Genomic DNA, 16,882 nt, shown 5'->3' with positions numbered 1-16,882 from the left:
GCGGAGTATGGGCTTTCTTTTTTCCTTCCATACGTTGAAGACCATATTTTAGCAAAATGTATTACTCCATTGGTTTCTGTTAATACATATTTCAGTATATTCTGTGATATAGCATGTTTAGTCAGTATTATTCGTGTGTGTATGAATATTATAATTTTCAAGTAAAGTTTGTGAGTTATAGAAATTGAGAAATTGACGTGAGTAAATAGTCATGGATAGTCATGGAAATGAATGACAAATTTTCTGTGGACACCCTGCAAAGTGTGTGGATGTTCTCTTGAGAAATGTAAGAACATATATTCAAACAAGGACGATGAGGAGGTAACAGTATAACTCTTGAATATATATTCTCTTGAATGTATACTAAATGGTGAGTTAGACCGTGCACAAAGAACCTTTTACTAGTGTTTTTCATGTTTAATAAGAAGAAATATCATTATCTATGTTTAAAGAAATATTATTGTAAATAACTAATTATAATTAAAAAAAAAATTAATGTCACATTGTATTGGGGTCCATTGTTTTAAAAATAGGCGATCAATTTTATATTATAGAAAAGTACAACGACCCAACGGGAGGCAGTTAAAACGGATTAATTTATTTGTCATGGAGGAAACCCCAACTTTAACTGCTTATATCTCATGAACCACTAGGTTAAGGAAGAAATGTCAAGAATAAATACCCCCGTCACGGCAAACCTGCAGACTAAGCGTATTTCCATTTGCCTGATTGGTTTTTAAATTAATTCAATTTAAAAATAACATTAGATTTAACGAGTACCTAGGTTTGCTGATACAGGGAGGCTAATAAAGTGTGAATGTTAATAGAACATTAATAGCTTAGTATAAATAAATAGGTTTGCCAAGTTTGATCAAAATATATCCATAAACAAGCAAACTACAAGAGTTGACAATATCCTCCATAAGAATAACATGGGAATTTTAAATTAACACTTTTTGAATTTTCTCCGTAACCAATAAGGGTACAAAAAAACTTTAATATACTTAATTATTTGTTTTTTTAAGTTCTTTAAAATGGCTTAGAGAGAAATGGAAAATTTTGTGCTTTGGTGGCAAAAAAAGAAAATCCCATTTTGACCCCATAAAACCCTCCATAAACACCCCATAAACCCCCGCTTCCATGGTCCGATCATGCTAGTTCCCGAACTCGTTTGAATAAATGTCATTTTAAACGTTTATACCAAATTTCATCAAAATCGAATAATTTTTGCTCGAGTTATACGAAGATCAAACATTGACATCCGCCATTTTGGAAAATGGCGTCCAGAAAAGAGAGTCCCACTCATACAGAGTGAACACCGGTCAAAATATCATCTCTACTACTATACAATATCATCTAGCATAGTGTTCACCGGTTACCTTTCTGGGTGAGCCAACTTTGTTATTTTACTAAATTTGCCTCCCCACTAGGCAATGGCTTTGTTATAAGCTTCTTCAATAGTCAATGTTAGATTTTCAAGAAGTCTTTGTCGAATGGACTGTGATATTAATCCTCGAATGAAAGCGTCTCTTATGTACTCGTTGCGATTTTCATTAGCAGATTTAAAGTTGCATGCTTTACCAAGTTCTTTGAGTTTTCGAAGATACTGATCAATATCTTCTCCAGGTTCCTGTCTTCTAGTTGCCAGTTGATGACGTGAATATACCTCATTAGTAGGCTTTATTAAAAGTTTGTCAAGAATAGATATAGCTTCAGTATAAGAATCAGCCTCTGAGATTTTTTCATATATGTTGTAGTCCACAAAATTAGTTAGAAGTTTTAATAGATCATCTTCTGCAGCACATATTTCTTCCATGAAATTCTTGAAAGTGGTTTTCCAATGTTTCCACTGACGATCAGAATGGGGATCATTAGGGTCCAAAGATAGGCGCTAATAGGCTTGAAGAATTTATCCATTTAGATTTCTTGGAATAAACTTGAATAGAAGAACTTGTAATAATATAGGTAGTTAAAAGATTAAGTTGAATAAATTGTTATGAAAAGAAATTTTTGGAAACCAAATTTATATGGTTTTATTCAATTTAGGCTAATAGTCAGCTACATTTTACATGAGAGAATTGCACAAAACTGTAAACATTACATACATAAACAAAACAGTCTTAAATGAAACAGATGAAGAAATATTTGACAGTACAATAGGAATCATATTACATAACAAAAACCATATAGTTCACATAATGAACAATTCTTGTTTAAAAATAAGCGTTTCACTTTAATTTAAGTACAGTTGAACTTAGTAATTCAAACACAAAATAATGAGAAAAAATTCCATTCCCCCCAAAAAAGTAAATAAGTTGTAGAAGCAACCACTAAACTCTGATCTATATTTTTTTTATACATTTAACAAACCTCGAGTTTGAAGTGAGCCGAGGACTTGCGGAGTTAATCTCACTCAAAGGCCTTTGTGAATGCCTAGAAGGGCATGAATCTTGACTTTGATCTTTGAATCTTGACTTGTTGAGGTCTGTCCCTCCGCCTACAACAATTCAAACAATTTTAAACACTACCAATATCAATGCAATCATAAATACCAATACAAACATTACATTCATAAACAAAACAGTCTTAAATAAAACAGCTGAAGAAATATTTGACAGTACAATAGGAATCATTTTACATAACATTCACCCCATCTTTTTTTATTTAATGTAATCCCTTAGATAGGTGGGAGGTCTTCGGACTCTAGTGGAACGACGCAGGTTTGTTTCTTCGTTATCCCTCACAGAAGTAAGGGTCACGGTCTCATGCAGAGGGGATGTTTCGATTTCAGATTGAATAGAGTTCCCAATTTCAGGTTGAAGCAGGTTTGATTCACGTCTCAGGTCTTGAAGAACAGGATCTAGTTCTTGACTGGGATTTTCCGAAGTCATTGGCTCATCCTCTTGTTGGATAGCTTCAGGGGGAACAGCGAGATGTCGCACCGATACCAGAGCTCTCTACCATCTCTATAGTTGATGCGAGCATAGTCTGGATTAGCCTCTATCAGCTGAGCTTGTTCCACTAAAGGTTCATATTTATTATTTCTTACATGCCTTTTCACTAATACTGGTCCTGGATTCATGAGCCATTGAGGTTGAGAGGTGCCATAAAATGATCGTCTCTGGTGTTTGAAAAGACGTTCATGCGGGGTCTCATTCGTAGCCGTACATAGTAACGAGCGTATACAATGCAAATTCAGTCCCTCGTTTCACAGAACAAGAGATACAGTCTTCCAAATCGTTCCATCATATCGCTCAGCTTGAGAATTACCTCGAGGGTTAAAAGGTTGATGTGTTTAACTGATGTACTGACTTTAGACCATATGTGTATGTGAATTAATGATCACCTGTTATTTTGCATTTGTTTTGTTTGTATCAGTTTTTCTGTTTACATAAAAGTATGAGTTTGATTCAACTGAACTAATTTACTTATTATTGCAAACAATGTCGTTTGAAACAAAATGAACCAAGAAAGGAACAAAATCATCCATGGTTAGCTCCCCAGGGACCATGGGAAAGGTTACATATAGACTTTGCTGGTCCAATGCAAGGACAGTGGTACTTTATTATTGTGGACGCCTTTACTAAGTGGATTGAAGTTATACCTACTAAGAATACTTCTACAGAATTTTGCACAAGAGAACTTAGAAAATTATTTGCTACCTTTGGTCTTCCCATGATTTTGGTTTCTGACAATGGAAGTCAATTTACGTCTAGCGTCTTTGAACAGTTCCTATTAGAAAACGGAGTGGTACACAAAACAACTGCTCCTTACCACCCTTCGTCAAACGGGCAGGCTGAGCGTTATGTTCAGACTGTGAAGAAGTCCCTAAGAGCAATGCGGGAGCGAGGGAGGGAGACTAGATGTCAAACTCTTCAGAATGCTTATGCAGTTACGTCAAACCTCAAATTCATCTGGCTGTGATGCATACTCCTTGATGTTTGGCAGGAAGATTCGAACACACATAGCTCTTTTACATCCTACACGTAAACAAGAAAATGAACATGTGAAGCAAGCAACACGATATTTTAAGGAGGGAGACAGAGTACAAGCGAGAAATTATTCAAACTCAAAAGACAAGTGGAGTTTTGGAAGAATATTGCAAAGGGAAAGCAACCTTCTGTATAAAGTACAAATGGACGATGGAACTGTCTGGCGGCGTCATGTTGACCAACTACTCAAATGCGAAATAACGTTATCAAAACATTTCAGAGGGGAGAATTGATGTGTTTAACTGATGTACTGACTTTAGACCATATGTGTATGTGAATTAATGATCACCTGTTATTTTGCATTTGTTTTGTTTGTATCAGTTTTTCTGTTTACATAAAAGTATGAGTTTGATTCAACTGAACTAATTTACTTATTATTTGAAAATGTAACAAAGGTGTAGATCGGCTAGTGGCGATTCCTTTAGAGTGTAAGAAATCACTCAGTTCTTTTGACATGAAAGCAGAACCTTGGTCGGAGTGGACAAAAGCAGGCATACCAAAGATGGTGAAGATTGATGTAAGTGCTTTTATGACAGAAGATGCTGATGTGTCCGAGCAAGGAATAGTAAACGGATATCTTGAAAACCCATCAACAACCGTCAGTATATATTTATTCCTTGTCCAAGTGACACATTGGAAAATCGAGTTTAGCAACATCCGTAAACCTCTGTTACAATCACCCACTGCAGTTGTGATTTTTTACTTTACACTTTATACAACCGCCATTGAAGAGCCATCAATGAGTGGAACCTTGTTTCTAAGATTTGGGTGTCAAACCTTTTTGGTTTTTAACATTTGGAATTTTCCAGTTAGGTATTGTTTCATCTGCAGATTTGTTAATAACTTCAATCAATTTCTCTAATTGTTCTGAGGGGGGTGCATCCACAATATCCTTAGCATACTTTTTTACTGTTTTATTATATTTAGGCCAATTCGCTTATGGGAATTTCTCCTGACTGATTTTTGGGAACTGTTTCCTGAATTTGCCTGTAGCTAATGGTTAAGTTCAATATTAAAACTAATTGGGAGGTGATTACTACCCATAGGATCTTTAAGCACCTCCCATCCATTTATGTTATCATACAATTCCGGTGTTACAAAGGTAAGGTCTATTATTGACTGTCTGTGATACAGGTTTGGCACAGTTGTGAAGGAGTTATTATTTGCTAGAATGAGGTTTGAGTTGCTATAGTGTCTAAAAATGCCACTTCCTCTTCTATCTGGTTTATGACAGTTCCAAAATTGGTGGTGTGCATTAAAGTCCCCACAGAGTAATGTGTAGTCTTTATCTAGGGAAAATACCTCATGTTCCCAAAAAGACTGGTTTATAATCTTATTTGTACAATATACATTATATATGAAAATCTTTTTTCCGAGAATTGTTATTGTTATGCTTCATGTTGACATCCACTGAATCGCTTTTTTCAATAAGTGAATGAATGGTTTAAATACCATTACTGTCAAAGCGATCCTTGTAGTCTTAGTAGGCTACTGTAGTTTCGATACTCTATTCATGGTATCTTCTTCAGGCTAGGATATCATCTTCATTCGTTTTTACGAACACGTCATCTATCTATATAAATAAAATTAAGAGTTTTGTCTGTACATTGTTCAGAATCATAATTTTGTTAGGTTATTTTAACGTTTTATAAACTGTAGGTCCCTTAGTTGCCATTAGCTAAAATGGGATATTAATTAACAGCTGTGTCTGGGAATGTCGGCCTTAGTCACTAACAAGACTACAAGATCACGCCACTAATCCTACACTCATCTCCATTCATACTTGGCTTAAAATACCTACTTTGTATCGTCGCCATTTCATAGAACAGTATTAACAGTATCAAAACTCCAGAACAATTTTATACACAAAGAATCTCTAGTTCCTGACCTGGATGATGCCTAGTTATTTAATTTAATTTATGGTTACACTATATTATTCCACTTGCGATTAATTAAATCTTTTATGTAAGAAAGCCGTTTTTAATCCTACTTGGATGGGATTTGCCTTCAAAACGTGATCGAAAATGGTTGCGGTATTTGTAAACATATCAGTGACAGCTAGAAAAAATAATCTTGATCCGAACAGCTGTTCGTTATTTCATAGATGATTATGTGATAAAAATTGGAAAACTTGACAAAAATCGCTCAAAACTGCTTTTTTGAACGTCCGTAATTTTATTTACAAAGTATTGAGGCCATATTTTAATGGCTAAAGACGCTCTCGCCAATCCAGTGAATACATTAAAATGACTTGGATCTTGATAGGTACTCTCGTTTTCCTGGAGAAGATAGCGTAAAATGCTATCTTGAGTGTTACAGACAGACAGACAGACAGACAAATTTAGATCAGACTTGTTTCGGCATCTTTAATGTATAAAACGTTAAAATAACCTAACAAAATTATGATTCTGAGCAATGTACAGACAAAACTCTTAATTTTATTTATATAGATAGATGACGTGTTCGTAAAAACGAATGAAGATGATATCCTAGCCTGAAGAAGATACCATGAATAGAGTATCGAAACTACAGTAGCCTACTAAGACTACAAGGATCGCTTTGACAGTAATGGTATTTAAACCATTCATTCACTTATTGAAAAAAGCGATTCAGTGGATGTCAACATGAAGCATAACAATAACAATTCTCGGAAAAAAAATTTACATATATAATATATATTGTACAAATAAGATTATAAACCAGTCTTTTTGGGAACATGAGGTATTTTCCCTAGATAAAGACTACACATTACTCTGTGGGGACTTTAATGCACACCACCAATTTTGGAAATGTCATAAACCAGATAGAAGAGGAAATGGCATTTTTAGACACTATAGCAACTCAAACCTCATTCTAGCAAATAATAACTCCCCTCAGAACAATTAGAGAAATTGATTGAAGTTATTAACAAATCTGCAGATGAAACAATACCTAACTGGAAAATTCCAAATGTTAAAAACCAAAAAGGTTTGACACCCAAATCATGGTGGAAAACCACTCTAGAGTGGTTGCAATACGGTGACATAGTTTTAAAACGTTTAAAATGGACATGAATTCAGTAACCTACAGAAAGTTTCAAGAGGCACAACAGCATGCTAAGGATGTTATTCAGAAGGAAAAAAAGCAAGGTTGGCATGATCTGTGTAACAAAATTCTGGATAAAAATAACATAAAATATGCCTGGAAGATAATTAAAAAACTCAAACCCAATCAGAATTCCAAATATCCTACCACCGTTAAAAGATGACAGAGACCTTGCCGAGGAATTTATACAAAATATAGTCCCCGATTATGTACCTCATGCAACAGAAATTACTCCACCTATAATTAACTATACAAATAGCGCACTTGAAACCGATTTTAACATGAAGGAATTAATGGATGTACTCAAATACAAAAATAAAGATACTGCACCAGGTGTTGATTTAATTACTTATAGTATGATTAGGAACTTGCCAGAAGAAGCTCTTACGATACTTTTAAATATTTATAATGAAATATGGTATGATAAAACCAATATTCTTAAAAGGTGGAAAGAGAAATAAAATCATCGTTTTGCTGAAGCCAAACGAAGATAAAAATAATGCAAAATCATATCGTCCTATATCTTTAATATCAGTATGTATGAAAGTTATGTATGAAATGTTTTATTTAATTACTCAAATTTAATATTGGGTTTACTGCTTGACAAGGTGTCCGTACACACAATAATGTTTGCAATTAACAATCACCGCTATCCACGTAAATAACAAGCCTAACCTCTAACGACCAATGAACCACGTTTTGTTCTCTTAACCCCCAACTCCAACACTAACGTCGTCTGCTTGTATTTTTTTTTTTCGTAGAAGCCTTCGACAACAAAAAATCTACGCTCGATTTTTTCAACTGCCACAGCCTTTATGATTTTGTTGTCAGACCTGAAAAGCAGCACTATATAAAGTAAAGGAAAAGTAAAGAAGACAACTTCGACAACAAAAATCTACGCTCGATTTTTTCAACTGCCACAGCCTTTATGATTTTGTTGTCAGACCTGAAAAGCAGCACTATATAAAGTAAAGGAAAAATAAAGAAGAGCAAGAATTATTTACGATGCACTGTAATAGCAAATATAATTCAAAGGATGAAAGCATTAGTGAAATTGAAAACGTAGTCTGCCCAATTTGCAATACGGAAGTTAGCGAAAACGACGAATGTGTTCTCTGCGATGGTTCATGCCAAACGTGGTATCACAGAATCTGCATGGGCATGATGAAGGATCATTTTAAAAAGATTGCGAAAAATGAAAAGGGGTATGAAATATGGTTTTGTCCTTTTTGTGACAATGTCGATGTCAATGAAATATCCATACAACAAACTCCTTCACGTAAAAGCCTTGATGAACTTAAAAATAAATTGAACTGTACAAGAGTGTCAGATAACTCTATTCCTGACGGAGACGCTTTGAGAATGGCTGGAGAAATTGGTAACGCTTTACTTGAAGAGATTGAATACTTAAAAGCTGATAATCTGCAAAAGGGCAGCAACATTTTGGCCCTTTCAATGAATGTCGAAGATCTCCAATCTGTAAATGACAGTTTGTTAAGAAGACAGGGAGAGCTTATTGAACTTTTGGATGAGAAGGAAAAACAGATAGAAAATCTAAAAGAAGTAAATGTGAAGACACGCAGGATTTACGAAGAGCATGACGTCGATCAGTTAACAACTATAAGAGAGCAAGAAGGAGAGTTGCAACGTCTGCAGAGAATAATTGAAAAGTTGAATAGTAGAAAAGAAAATGACACTATCAAAAGCTTAAACCCCATACTAAAGGAGTCTAAAGAATTGATAAATGAGGATAATAATCTTATCAATAAATTGATTCTAGATATTAACAAGCTTCAAAGCAACTACTCGATCATGGAAAAAAGATTGGCTTACTTGGAAATGAATTCAAAATCTTCGTTAAGCGATGGTTTTTCAGAGGATTCTGGGTGTCTAACTTCAATTGATGTTAAAATCATGGAAGAATCTCTACCAGAGTCAAATCAGCTACTGTCCACCTCAGAAACCCCTAAGGATAAAGATTCTAAAAAACCCACAAGCAAGAATCCTCCAGTGAGTGCAAAGCTCCTTCCCGATAATTACACGTTTGAGGATTTCTTCAACAAAAATATAGATGAATACTTGAAAGCCTCTAAATCTTGCGTGCTTTCTCTACAAGTTGAAAAATTACAAAGTAATGAATCAATAAAATCTACTAAAACAAATGAATTTCTTAACAATACAAAACTTCCTGAACAAATGACAACAAACACTGAAGAAGATGATGATTTTTTAGAAGAGGGCCACAAAACAAAAACGAAACGGAAGAGAACAAAGGGATGCACAAGATTTTTCATAAATTCAAACAGAATGTCAAACAGAGCACAGCAAATAGTTTAACAATATTCCATCAAAATGTTGATCGTATAAGCAATAAAATTGAGAGGATGAACCATCTACTTCACCTCATCCAGCCTGAAATTTTAGTTGTTTCTGAACATGGCCAAAACAAAAGTAACATTGTCAATACGAGACTTTTGAATTATAATCTGGTTTCTGCTTATAGTAGGGATAATGCCATTAAGGGAGGAGTTGCTATCTACATACAAGAAGGTTTCAACACAGAAATAGCTACACTAGATATTGAACACTTGAGCACCCCTTTTGTATGTGAAATAACGGCCGTCTCTGTCACTATTGACAAGAGATCAAATTTATACATATTAGGAATCTATCGACCTCCGAGAAAAGACAAAAACTCCTTCGCTGTGGCTCTGGAGACAGTATCAGCAGTGTTGGATGGTTGGGTTTCACCCAAAAATACTATTGTGATAGTGGGAGATTTCAATGTTGATTCCCTTAAACCGTCAACTGAAAGAACCCAACTTGAAGAAATGTTGATGTCTTACAACATTTCAAGATTAAATCTTCCACCTACCCGTGTCACCAAGGAGACCTCATCGTCAATTGACATGTTTTGTATTTCTTCTGATAGCTTAAATGAGGTGGATTTCCAGGTTGCCTCAACTGGTATTTCAGATCACACTGGACAATGGTTTAGGATATCGACCAAATCAAGGATGAACGCTACCATCACGACAACTCGCAGGCAAATAAACAACAATAGCATTAGGGATCTGAAGGGCCATCTTTCAGCGCAAGGTTGGGAGACAGTGTACGAGCGTGACAACTCTGAGGAGGCATACAACAGTTTCATTACGAATTTGACTCTTTCTCTGAATTCATCCTGTCCTCTGATGAAAGCTCGGGTTAGGCCTTATAATCCCATCAAGCAAGTTTTTGATGTAGAAGCTGGCCAGCTGAAGGCACAGTTTCTAGATGCCCTTGACACGTTTATTCTGACTGGAAGAAGTGAAGACAGGGATACAGCTAACGAACTGAAGAGATCGTATGATATGAAACTTAGGGCACTGAGAAAAGAAGCAAACGCCACCTACATAGCAGAATCAAGCAACAAAAGTAGGGCTGTGTGGAGAGTCATCAACAGCGAGAGAAAACAGAAGAAAGAACCCTCTAACTCGGTCAAGCTTAAATTAGATGGAGTAGTAATGAGTGACCCAGTGAAAATATGACTGTAATGAATTTAATAACTACTTTACCTCGATTGCTGAAGTCACACTTGAGAAAATTAAGAACCAAAAGACGAACCATGTGCAGTCATGTGATTGGGAGATTGCCCATCACATGACTGAGTTCACTCCTACTTCTAAGGATGAGCTCCTCCGCGTCATAGGTGGATTGAAGAATAAAACATCGTCGGGCTTTGACGAGGTATCCTCGCTGATGCTGAAGCGGTGCCAGGATGAACTTGTAGGACCTATGCTACATATTATCAATTTAAGTTTTCAGGAAGGACATGTACCTAGCAAAATGAAGCTTTCCAAGGTCATTCCCCTTTACAAGTCAGGAAGCAGGACGGAAATGGGAAACTACAGACCCATCTCAATGGTCTCAACTTTCTCGAAGCTGATGGAAAAAATTGTCTTCCAGCGAATTGTCAAGCATCTGGAGAGAAACAACATCGTCCTCGAGGAGCAACATGGATTCACCTGGAACAAATCCACTTCTACAGCTCTTGTGTCTCTTTTTGAGCACATAATAGATAAACTCGAAGCAGGTGATAATGTCATGGGCATTTTCCTAGACTTAAGTAAGGCCTTTGACTGCCTTGGCCACGAATTGATATTAAAAAAACTCAATACTCTGGGATTCAGAGGTGCTGCGTTGAGGTGGCTTCAGAGCTACTTAGTCGGGAGGGAACAAGTGGTTGAGATCAAACAAAACATCAATGGAACCCAAAACGCCATCAGATCGGACAGACTGCCAGTAAGTCGAGGGGTCCCTCAGGGATCAGTCCTGGGCCCTCTGCTTTTCGTCCTCTTCACAGCAGACTTTCCCGCTTACACGAAGCCTTTTTGCAAGTCAATAATGTATGCCGATGATACGGTACTCCTTATGTCATGCAAAAACAGAGATGACCTGGAAGTCCGATCTTACATTGCTATGAATATGGCAGTAGAGTACTGTAATATGAACGATCTCGTATTCAATGTAAAGAAGACAAATCAGCTCAATTTTGGTCATAGGAAGGAGGAGGTGTCCGTTTTCCCTGACATTGAAAGTATTGAGGCCACGAAGTATTTAGGTGTGGTACTTGACAGTTCGCTGTCATGGTCAGACCATCTTGACGAGCTCTGCAGGAGGCTCAACACTGCCATCTTCGCCCTCAGAAGAGTGAAGAGTGTTAGCACCATGGACGCTGTCGGGATTGCATACAGTTCTCTTTTTGAGAGCCATTTACGTTATGGCATTGTTCTTTGGGGCGCTGCAAGTCAGGTGAATTTGAAGCGGGTGCTCGTACTTCAGAATAAAGCAATTCGTACTCTGGTGGGACTTGATGAAAGAGACAACTGTAGAAGAGCTTTCATCGACCTTAACATCTTAACTGTGGTCAACATTTACCTTCTGGAAGTGATCAACCTTGCAAACTCCGCAAATTTGAAGAGAAACCAAAGCCTTCACGCATTCAGCACGAGGAACGCCCAGGACTTCAACCTGACAGTACACCGCACAACGAGGTTTCAGCGAAAGCCCACATACGCCGGAGCCAAGCTGTACAATATCCTACCAATGGAAGTGAAGAGGTCTCACCTTGGTTCTTTCAAGAAGACGTTGCACAAGTGGCTGATTGAACGACCATTTTTTTCTGTTGCAGAATTTTTGGACTGGCCCAATTTTCAAGTGTAAAAACATGGACTCATTCGATTTTGTACACATTTTTGTATTTGTAAATACTTACTGACCAATTGTTTATGACGCCATTTTCAATCTTGATGATTGCTTAATAAAGTATCTCTCTCTCTCTCTCTCTCTCTCTCTCTCTAATGTGTCCCCTGACACCTGCGTACTTCTACAAGTTTTAAGCATACCTTACAAAGCTAGTCCATCTAGTGGCCACGGAAAGAATTTTATACATATTTTGTGAGCGGTATTGAGCCACTAGACAAAAAAACTAGTCTTGATAAATGAGTAGGCGGACTGTGGTAACAGCTCTTGATGTCTGGACACATGACGCAACATCCTTCGGGTGTCTTATATCGTGTGTTCGGTACTTGGCCAAATCTCTAAATTCGTGTAGTTTTCAATGTCGTTTTTCGTGTTTAATAGACAGACTCGACAAACTCACCCACGGATGAACGTATATTTATTTTAACGTTTTACAACCTTGAGATATGCTCCAGCGGCATGAAACGGCTGTAACTACATCACGGATGAACTGACGCAAAAGTTATCAAAAGGTACCTGCCAAAGGTATAAAAACCATTTTATATTCGTCTGACTCCTTTGAAATTTGGCTCTACATCCAGAGCTTCACTAAGTTCTCTTGCTATCAATGTTGCAGGGCATCATATCAAATTCATAGGACAAGTAAGAAGTAATATTAATTTATATTTTTTATAACCGACCGTGCTTCACTATTGGCTTTAGGATCATCAGTGACCTCAACTAGTTCTATCAATGCATTGTGTGTGAACTTCGTTAAATTTGATATCGAAGTGTGCTTTTATGCTTTCTACTTGACTTTCCGACTGAGTAACACACGCCCTTTAAGCGAATTTCCCTATAGGGAAGTAGCTATTACACTGCTATAACCGTAGGTGGGGCATGGTAAGACCTTGGCCCGGGACCGATTTACTTTTTCATTTTGTTGTACCCAAAGGCCAAACTGTCATTCCCCAGATTACTTCAGTCATCAGCTTCCTGTACCACTTAGTACATCTTCTCAAAGCTTTGTTATAAGTCGCCATCTGGTCGCTCATGTCTATTGAGTATTTTCCCTCATTGTACAGGACAACACTCATCGGTTTATGCACCACTTTGTTACTGTTGGTTGTCACTTCAACTACTTCATTTATATGAACAGTAGGTAGCAAATAAACATCCCGCTTGTCTTTCCATTTTATGCAAATGAGTCCTTCTTCAGTTTCTCTTCTCATTGTTAACTCCCTTATTAATATTCAAAGCAACTGCTGGTGGTAGCATATCAGGACGCAATGTCCCGATGAAGTGAGTGGAGTGCTCTAATAACTCAAGCGCAAGAGGCACACTCGCATACCAGTTGTTGACAACCAGTGTTTTACCCTCTCCTAGGAGCGAACCAGGAACAATGTCTTTGCCACCATTCTGTATGCCGCTCAAAAGTTTGTACACTACGTTCTCGAAGGTGCTCCTCTCAATACATGCCTCTTTTCCTATGTATATGGAAAAAATCCACGTATAGCCATTTCCCGTTCATAGTTTGTATAGTTGAATACCATAACGGTATCTCTTTCGAGGATTTTACTGGTGGAAAACAAGTCTTCCTCGCCAAGGTACTTGACTCTCATCCATAGACAGTGTTTCACCAGGGGTTAGGCTTCTTTGTGAAATTTTCAATGAATGAACTCATTACATATTCTATCTTGTTAAGTCTGTTAGTTCCTGCAAAGTTATTGTCAGCAAAATGCTACATTTTCAACAGCAGTTCAAATCTATTGCGGCTCATGGTGTTTCGAGGTAATTGCATTTGTTTTTAGACCAGTAGTCTCTCAGGTTTGGTAGTTTGACCAAACCCATCCATGCTATTAGGCCTAAGAACCGTTTAATTTCCAAATATTGATTCACTTGGATTGGATCTCATGTTTTTTGTAAGTAAAATCTTTTTAAACATTGGCCAAAAAGTTGATCTAATTATTGAATTTTCTACTATTGTACAGCGACTCGTGCCAGGTACTATGGGAGCACATTGCCGAAAATCACCTCCCAAAACAATCACCTTTTCACCAAAAGGCAATTCCTGATATAAATCTCCCTAATACTTGAATGAAACTGCACAAATAAACTATCCCATTTCATCAGCCATCCTTGTATTGTAAAATAAACTGATAACTAAACAGAGAAAGTAAATATTTAAATGACATAAGGGAAAGAGGCTATTTTTATAAAGACATATGTTTTTTAAAGAAATGAATCATATGTTTGATAAACTTAACTAAATTTTCACTTATCTATCTATATATTAATAGGCAAGCATGTTTCTTTAAAACCTTTTTTCTCCGCTCGTGTGCATCGTAGGGAAAATCTACGCATACCGTTGGAAAGCTATTTTCTTGTAGGTGTGCAGAATCCCTTTATAAATTTAAATAGGCTCAAAGATAAGCACAAAAAATGAGTTTAAAAATTTGAAAAAATTAACATGGATCTTATGCGTTGCTATGCTGGTTACGAAATAACAACGAAATATAAACATAAAATCAAAACAAATGGAAGAAACTCCAATCACATGTTTTATTTACAGTGTGGGGTGAAAATAGATAAGTGAGTACATTACATATTTTTGGTCGAGTTTCGACCACTGGACGACCTCTCGTATTTAAAAATACATGGCAACTTTAAAGTCCAATGAGGCGAAGCACATTTAACTGAGAGTGACAAAAATGATTCCATGACTTCTGCTGATAATTCCCTTTAATTTTACACATCAATCATAAAAACTGTTAATAAATAAAAGAGTTTTGCTGTGCACAAGAAATTCCTTATGGAATTAGAATAATAGATTATAATTTATTAGATTTTATTGACTTAAAAAATTTATAAATTGGTATTCCACAGAGGCTTTGCAATTATTTGCGTGAAAACTGAATGCAAAGTTTACTTTTAAAGTCAAATTTAAGTGGTTTCCAAATATACTTTTGTCGTGTATTATATATAATTTCAACCAGAAATGTTTAAAGAAGAAAAATGTGTAATAAAACAAAAAGGATTTTTTTAAATTTCCAATTTTTAGGCAGGGTTCCCGCTTAACTAACTCACTAAAATTATTTTTCATATTTATATAATATCTTATACAGGGTGAGTAAGTAAAACGGGTGATTTTTCAGAGGTTATAAAAAAGGTCAAAATTCATAACACCAATTTATTGTTAAATAGTAAATAAGCGGAAGTTTATGTAAAAACAACAACAAAAGCTTCCGGTCTTAAAAATAACTTCGGAAAGATGGCGGCCTTCAACCTGGATGCATTGCTGGAGTCTGGACCGGAAATTATCGGAAACTGCTCGTAATGTTGTAAGCGGGATTGCTTGAATTTAGTCATGAATGCGTTGTTTTGGTGTTTTAATAGTGGCAGGACGAGTTAAAAAAACTGTTGCCTTTAAATACCCCCACAGAAAAAAAATCACAGGAGCTGAGGTCGGGGGTTCGAGGGAGCAAGGCAATATCCCCATTTCTTGAGATTATGTGATTCGAGAAGGTCGTTGATAGACAATTCATGGACACTCTAGCAGTGTCCCAGGTAACAAAAAAAGCTTGAGAAAGGTTAGTCACAAACTTGTTCTGTCAAACCTTTAAACTTGCTACAAGTGTATAACGGCAAGCTTGTACACTTGTGGCAAGCTTGTAGCAAACCTCCTAGTTCCCTCCAGACACGCTTGCCACAAGCCTTCTGATTAAACTTGTCACAGGCCTTCTGTACAAGCTTGTCAAAGGCCTTCTGGTCAAACTCATCACACATCTTTTATTCAAACTTATAAAAGGCCTTCTGTAAAAGGCCTTGTACTTATCACATGCATTTTATTAAAACTTAGAAACTGGAACAGATATAATGTCCCCTAAAACAAAGTAATAAATCATCAAAAATATAGCTTAGATTAAAATGAAGTACATTAAGTTGATGTTTCATAGTAATGTATGTAAAATCAATTAAATTTTGTTTGGCCAACAAAACTTTTTACTTTGCCGGATAGAGAATGATAGGTTTTTAAAATAGACTTAGGACTGTAAGCTAATAAGAGATATATGTGTTAAATCCTGTTTAAAAATAAAAGTAACTAATTACTAACTAAACCCCAAAATAAAGCAATAAATAAATATGTTTTTATGACAAATGTCCATTTCATGGTAGAGTACAATCATTTTAAGAAATGTATGGGTTTTGAAAAGGTACCTTTTTTACTTAAAAATTATTTTTGTCAAATGCCTACAAAACTACCGTAAGGTAGGTTTGTAAGGTAAGGTAGGGCAATATCAGACTTGTTATCAGAAGTCTAATATGCTCTAAATGCAGCTATCTTAACTAAATCAGTAGTTCCATTTTTACTCAAAGCAAATTTAATTTTAATGCCTCTAATAAACAAAAACCTGAATGTTATTAGAGAATATGCTAAACAGAGCTTACTCCTTTGTTGAGTTTAAATGGACAACATATAATAGACCTAACACAGCACTGTATTAGTTCCACAGCTTTACTAAGCTGTAATGACAAAAAAATAAAACAAATTTATTCCTACACCTACAGTTTATTGCAAACTG

Source organism: Macrosteles quadrilineatus, unplaced genomic scaffold, assembly GCF_028750875.1.
Source record: "Macrosteles quadrilineatus isolate MER2022 unplaced genomic scaffold, UCM_ALF_1.0 Scaffold_2__2_contigs__length_208266976, whole genome shotgun sequence".
Classification (NCBI taxonomy): domain Eukaryota; kingdom Metazoa; phylum Arthropoda; class Insecta; order Hemiptera; family Cicadellidae; genus Macrosteles; species Macrosteles quadrilineatus.
This window is presented reverse-complemented; position numbering follows the sequence as displayed.